This window comes from Maniola jurtina, chromosome 17, assembly GCF_905333055.1.
Source record: "Maniola jurtina chromosome 17, ilManJurt1.1, whole genome shotgun sequence".
NCBI classification, from domain to species: domain Eukaryota; kingdom Metazoa; phylum Arthropoda; class Insecta; order Lepidoptera; family Nymphalidae; genus Maniola; species Maniola jurtina.
The window spans coordinates 10,682,898-10,690,604 of record NC_060045.1 but is presented as its reverse complement, the minus strand read 5'-3'; positions in this window follow the sequence as shown (position 1 = coordinate 10,690,604).

Genomic DNA, 7,707 nt, shown 5'->3' with positions numbered 1-7,707 from the left:
CACGCACACATCCAAAACATCACAATATTTATGCGTAGTATTTTTTCACATTTAGATAAATTTAATGCGCTGGAGTTGTTATGGAGACAAGTTTTTTTTTATCTTTACTTATTTTATTAGTTATTAACACACATTAGTTAAGTATATGTATGTAATAAATAAATACAAAATGGAAAAATTGGTCAACGAAAAATGCTTGTGTCAATTTTTTTTCATGTATTACACCTATTCGTTTTGTTGAAGTCGTAGAATAAAATTAGTTACGTTGCTTGCATTCTTAAATCAATCGAATGGACTATGATTTAGTATTATACCTACCTACTAAATTATAAATGTGTTTTTCTGAACGAATCTTGACTCTTGACGAAAGACTCGGGATTTTCTGTTCCTAGTTTCATTAAGATCCTTTCACATTCTGAATGAAAAACTTTTATCTACTCATTTGAGCTATTGCTTGGATTTCTTCACCACTAGAATCTCCCTATGTTGTTGTCTACAACTTAATTTCGGTAGGTAAGTGTGGCTTAGCTCTTTTCACCACTAAACCTACGAGGTCATAGAGAGTTTCACTGAATGTGTATTTCTATTGCTGCTATAACGCATATATGTATAATTTTTATATCAATTAATAAGTAGGTACTTGTACATTGCACGTAGGTACTTACCTACTCCAAATATAACAAAATAAACCACTTCTGCTAATCTCAATAATTTATATTATGTATGTTTTCCAAGTCAAGGTTAAGATAATGATGTACCTACTTAAATCTGTCTAGGGATTTAGACGTTATGTCTATCATTTTGTTGTGTTATTTTTATACCTTGATAAACTGTCTCCTAAAACTTTGCCTTTTTATTATAGGTAGGTACCTACCAACATCCTTACTTCCTTACTAATATTATAAATGCGAAAGTGTGTCTGTCAGTCTGTCTGTCTGTCTGCTACCCTTTCACGGCCCAACAGTTAACCGATTTTGATGATATTTGGTACAGAGTTAGCTTACATCCCGGGGAAGGACATAGGCTATTTTTTATCCCGGAAAATCAAAGAGTTCGCACGGAATTCTTAAAGGTCCATACGCTTAACGGTTTCATTTGAAAGTTACACAGGTAGCTTGCATCACGGAAATAGACATAGGTAACTTTTTATCTCGGAAAACGGGATTTTAAAAAACCTAAATCTAAAGACTTCATCCGCGTGGGATGAAGTCGCGGGCATCATCTACTACTTAATAAACATTTACTTATTTTGCAAATATTATATTAAATAAATATATTTAAAGTCTTCGACCGCTTTGCCGAACACACGGTCAAACAGACGACTTTTGACTTTGCTCATATACCTACTTAACAGGGCTCTCTCCGTCACTCGTTTCATACAATCGTAGTTCCAATTTCATTTGAATATTAAGCAACCAAAGTCCATGAAATTTTGCAGACATATTTTAGAAACTAATAGGTATCTGTGTCTGTGGTGTTTTAGATTTTTCTAAAAATATGTAGTTTTAAAATTACAGGGGTTCAAAGATTTGTATGAAAATTTTTAAGACCGCGTAACTTTGAAGCCGAATATTTTAACAGAAATCTGGAAAACCACAGACATAGATATTAGTTTCTAGAATATGTCTGCAAAATTTCATGGACTTTGGTTGCTTAGTATTCAAATTAAATTGGAACCACGATTGTATGAAGCGAGTGACGGAGAGAGCCCTCTTAAGGCAATGTTAAAACGAGATAGCGCTATACCGCTGTCATAAATCTGTCTCGTTTTAACTGAAACTGATCTAAGCAAAGTCAAAGTGCTCTCTATAGATTTCAACCTAAGTCGAAACCACTTTTTTGTAGAATAGAGTCTTTATTCAATTAACATTTTAGTGCTTTTGAATCGTCAAAATAATTTACCAATGGTCCGGAATACCGAAGAATCAGCAAGAAACTCGGCGGTAGCTCTTTTCAAATGTTTAAGTACCAAATATCTGCGCTACAAATTGTAACCGAATACCTACATTAAGATTAAGCATACTGCCTTGTTTTCATACAAAATAGGTAAGTGTTTTATAAGGTTTTATCAATGTTTTTCTTTAAATAAGTAAGTACTTATATGCTCTACTAATCATTTTACCTACCTACTTAACATTTTATATCGGTAATACGCAATTCGTAGCCAAGTTTCGTCATTTAATTCGATTGTTTATTTTTTTACACATCTGTTTAGAGTTTATATACACCTACTTACCTACTCGCAAAACCAGAAACCATCTGTGTGGAAATTTTATTAGTTTTGTGAACAATTTAAATAATTTCATACAACCTTCAGCTACAAAATATGTCAAGGTTATGGAGAAAGGGCAATTCTTCGAGAAAATTAGATAGACTTACAGATAGATAAATCTAACCGGTGATAATTAATTCACGCTCTTTTACCTAGACGTCACTTTTATAGCTAATTTAAGATCTAATCTGAATTCTATGTTGCGTACAATTACCTAATTGTCTTTGATTTGATTCGAAAAGAGCAACTGCTGAGTTTCTTGCCGGTTTTTACCCGACTACGACAAAGCCAAAATGAAGGGTTATAATTTTAGCAGTATATGTATGTATGTACGTATTTATGTGTCTTCCACCGTCGCTCGCTCTTAAACTACTGAGCCGATTTTGATGAATGAGGTGTCAGTCGATTCGTTATAATGGTGCGAATTACATAGTTTACATTTTATACGAAAAAATTGATCTGATGGATGTTATATCCAAAAAAAACTGGGGGTCTATAAAAATATTTTTTTAGCTATTGTGCTATTAGCCTCTGATAGAAATCGAACCCTGGACTCGCACTTATAAGACCACAGTGCTCAACACTGCGCCAGGTTGGTCATCAAAAAATATTTAAACAGGTAGCTATATCCCATCCGAGCGAATCCGCATATTTTATCTACCAACACTTGAGTTGAACTTGTCGGTCTTTAACCCTCGTCTGCCCTACATTCCATAAATAGAAAAAGGGACAAAACATTCCGCAGAGACCGTTTTAACTGAAGGTTTAGCGAAATCAAATAACCGCAGGCTATCCGCTGTCATGACGAGCGACTCTCTAAAGAAATCTTTTCAAGAAGCTACGCGAAAAGAAAGAAACTGCTTTCGTATTTAACAAATCCCTGTACTAAACAGATCCCTAATTATCTAATATTCTATGTTATGCATCGAAAAATGCTTTTTACACATCACTACCTCATAAAAGCGAAAGTGCGTTTGTTTGTTGGTTTGTCCTTCAATCACTTCAAAACGGTTGACCTGATTTTTGACACGAATATAGTTGAAATCCTGGAGAGTCGCATAGACTACTTTTTATCTCGGAAAATCAAAGCATTCCCACGGGATTTTTGAAAATTGGAATCCACGCGGATGAAGTCGCGGGCATCAGCTAGTCCGTAATATTTTTGAAAGACCTGTCCAACGATACCACTCACCATGAGATAGACGAGAGAAAAAATCGGCCCTACTATTTTAAGAATTTTATGTTTGTACCTATACCCAGCGGACCTCATGCTATCAAGTGTAATCGAATGCCGTATTTAGTATTTATCAAAATCGATTGCTTTCTTCAGCAGCTACGAGCCGACATAGGAACGGACATACAGGTCAAACACACAACCCTTCTTTTGGGGTTCGCCGCAGTCGGGTAAATGATTACATAAGTGTAAGTTGTAAATACAAGGAAGAGAAGTTTCTACGCCAACTTATCATTTAAATTGGCCGGTTTTCTGTATATTTTATTTTATCGCTTTAGCCTTGATCTTTAAAATATGTTAATAGTATTTATATACTACACCACCGAGCACCGTTTGCTCAGATAAGTAGGTAAATAATTTATACTTATCTACTGAATGATGTCTTCAAACAATGCGTGGTGACTGGTGGTGACCTAATAATAAGGATCCGAGACATGGTCGCTAATCAAAGCCTCGATAGCTCAACGGTTGAGAAGCGGACTGAATTCCGAAAGATCGGCGGTTCAAACCCCACCCGTTGCACTAATAAATAATTGTCGTACCCACTCCTGGCACAAGCTTTACGCTTATTTGGAGGGGAAAGGGGAGTATTAGTCATGATTAGCATGGCTAATATTCTTTAAAAAAAATCTATGGGTCTCATAAGAAAGTTCAGTCACTCAGCGGGCGATGGAGAGAAATTAAGCTTGGAGTTTCTCTACGCGATCAAATCAGAAATGAGCAGATCCATAGAAGTTACCTACCTTCGCTTGGCTTAGGCTAAGCGCCATAAAAATCTTATCCGCCATAAGAATAACAACGTAGCCAACGTCAAGCTAAACCGCTGCAGGTTGGATCTAGAAATTTGAACCTTGTAGGTATAAAGATTTTGTCTATAAAAAATTACCTCTATGAAAGGATTTTCAGTAATTCCGCCCTAGCGAAGTTGGGGCGGGTCAAAAGCTACTGGACCCGTCTTACCGAGCAAGTTATAAAAATAAATTCGTAAAGCTCTCACGCAAAAGGAAGAAAATCTGACCTAACGACCAACGCACAGCTTCAGAAGTCACAGAAATACCAAAAGATTGAAACAAACAGCTAACGCGTAACTATTGATAAATAATAATTTTTAGGTAAAATTTTTAGGTAAAGCGTTGATTGAATAATATCCATACTAATATAATAAATGCGAAAGTGTGTCTGTCTGTCTTTCACGGTCCATCCGTTTAACCGTTTTTAAGAAATTTAGTACAGGGATAGTTTGTACTCCAGGAATAGACATTGGGACTTTTGTCCCGGAAAATCACGGAATTCTCAAAAAATCCAAAGACCTAATTTTACAGACATAGGTACTTAGCGCGCATCTTGAAAAATGAGTTCCCACGGGATTATTACAATACTTCGTTTATATGGAACGCACTATACACTATTCATAAATGTAAATATTTGGACTGCCACTTTATGTAATCATATCTAATTTGGTCGACCTTGAAATATTTAAAAAAAAGAGCGAATCTGCTATAGAGTAGGTCGCAATACTCGGTAAAGCGCGTTAGTGTTAGAGCCATTAGGTTTTATGAAATCGTCAATGTCAGCTTAATCGCTCCAGCTTAAATACATAAAATACTAGCTGATGCCCGCGACTTCGTTCGCGTGGATGTAGTTTTTTAAAAATCCCGTGGGAACTCTTTGATTTTCCGGGATAAAAAGTAGCCTATGTGCTAATCCAGGGTATAATCTATCTCCATTCTAAATTTCAGCCCAATCCGTCCAGTAGTTTTTGCGTAAAGGAGTAACAAACATACACACACACACATACAAACTTTCTCCTTTATAATATTAATGTGATAAGTGTGATAGAACGATGTAAATTTTTTTTTTCTGAAGTCTGAAAGATGAAAGTACTGGAACATTCTATATGGTATATCAGATGTATCGGAGCTCCTAAACTAATGAACCGATTTTAATTTAGTTTTTTTTTGTTCGAAAGGTGGCTTGATCGAGAGTGTTTTTAGCTATAATCCAAGAAATTCGGCTCAACCGTTTGAAAGTTATCTGCTCTTTTCTAGTTACTGTAACCTTCACTTGTCGGGGGTGTTATAAATTTTTAATGTACACTTGTCATAGATCTAGACTAACCTTGATAAAAGCTTCATGAAAAACATGTTTGTAAACAAAGATATGAATCATTTTGAAATTTCAATCACAAATGTGCGATTGTTTTGCATTGCGCTGCGTCGTAGTTTTATACCATAGCAAAATAATGATAAAAACATTTATCGAATGACACGCGTTACATAACACGGGTGAATTGTGTTACTTAAATCTAAGAGGTTTAAAAAATTAACGATTAACCAAAACCCTCCAAGAGACCTACGAGTATGTCCTGGCTGACCATTAGTTGCTACTATATTCTCCCGTTGAAAGATAGTCACATTTCGTAGCTAGCCATAGAGAATATATGTAGCTACGTGTATGGTTATAGAGTATAGCCATAGCTACGGCTATAGTATAGTACGGTTTTAAGGTTCATGTGGGGACTTCGTCTATGTTGGTGTTAGCTGGCGTTTTTTGTTAAAACTGACTGGAAAGCGCTCTAAGAGGGTGCCGTGCATATGTCGGCGAGCGCCGGCACAGACGGGGTCCATACTTGATAGTTTAACTAACTTGTTACAAATAACTACAAACTTGACATTGGGTAATCTTTGTAAAGCCAGACAAGAGAGAAAAAAAAAGGTTCATGTGCTTAGCTTGACTTTCATACATTTTTCTTTCCGACTATTCTTGAAATACATATATACATTTTTTTTAAATTGAATTCGCTTTATCATTCCTTTAAGGCGGGTGAGACGACGGACGCGACGGTATAATTTTCTAACTAGCATGGCTAACGTGTTGGGTGCACGTAATAATATGTGTCAGGGTATCGGGAAATATATTTTTATCTTGTTAGTCACGTGTGTTTAGTAGAGACTGGCCGCGACCGATAATATTGAAATAGACGCGCGTGAGATATAGGCGAAAGCGGGGAACATACTACAAGTTAAAACTCTTCTCAGCTGCCTATATTTTGTTGTGCTTTGTATATGTTTTTCTGTAATTATTTGTGGTGTACAATAAGTATATTCATTCATTCACTCTCATAGTAGAACTTGAGTAGGCGATTTTCTGCACAACTATGTAGATACTAGGTATAGATAATACTCGTAGATATGTAATTTGCGAGATAAAACCCTTTCTCGTCAAATCGTTAATCTTCAGACGTTCAAGCCTGTCTTAGAAACTCAACAGACCCCTTAAGATGGGTCTCTCCGTCACTCGCTTCATACAAACGTAGTTCCAATTTCATTTAAATATTAAGCAGCCAAAGTCCATGAAATTTTGCAGACATATTCTAGAAACTAATATCTATGTCTATGGTTTTCCAGATTTCTGTTAAAATATTCGGTTTCAAAGTTACGCGGTCTTAAAAATTTACATACAAATCTTTGAGCCCCTGTAATTTTAAAACTATATATTTTTAGAAAAATCTAAAACACCACAGACACAGATATTAGTTTCTAGAATATGTCTGCAAAATTTCATGGACTTTGGTTGCTTAATATTCAAATTAAATTGGAACTACGATTGTAAGTATGAAGCGAGTGACGGAGAGAGCCCTGTTAAGATACTGAAAATGTAAACATAGTTTTCCGTACTCGTCGTTGGGTTATGGCACTGAAGCTCGGCGCATCCATGATTAGGATTTAGGAATCTATTCTCTATCAAGCATTAGGTTCTTTACGCACTGTATCCAATCCGAATCAGATAATTCGGGATCCGAAAAAGCCGCAGTACCTACTATTAATTTGTACGAGGTGTTGCGCACTTCCAAACTTCTTTTTATTTTCGACTACAAAAACAAAAATAACACGCTAGTCGCTCATGACTTAGAATAGTTTCAGTACATATCTATGTTTCAGTGTTTCAGTAACCGCTGTAGTACCTACCTTACCTACTGTAATGTTTTTATGTTAAACTGTAAACTACGCAGTACTAAAATTACATTAAAATTTAATTTTGCGTACGCGTAAACGCTTAGTACTTAATATTTATAGTTTTTGTTAGATTGCATAATATGTCTGTAGATAGAAAAGTACCAATTCTGTTGTGCTTATACATAAAACATTTAACGCATATTATACTCCCTGAAAAGTGTTTAGTAGCTTCGTGGCATACCTAC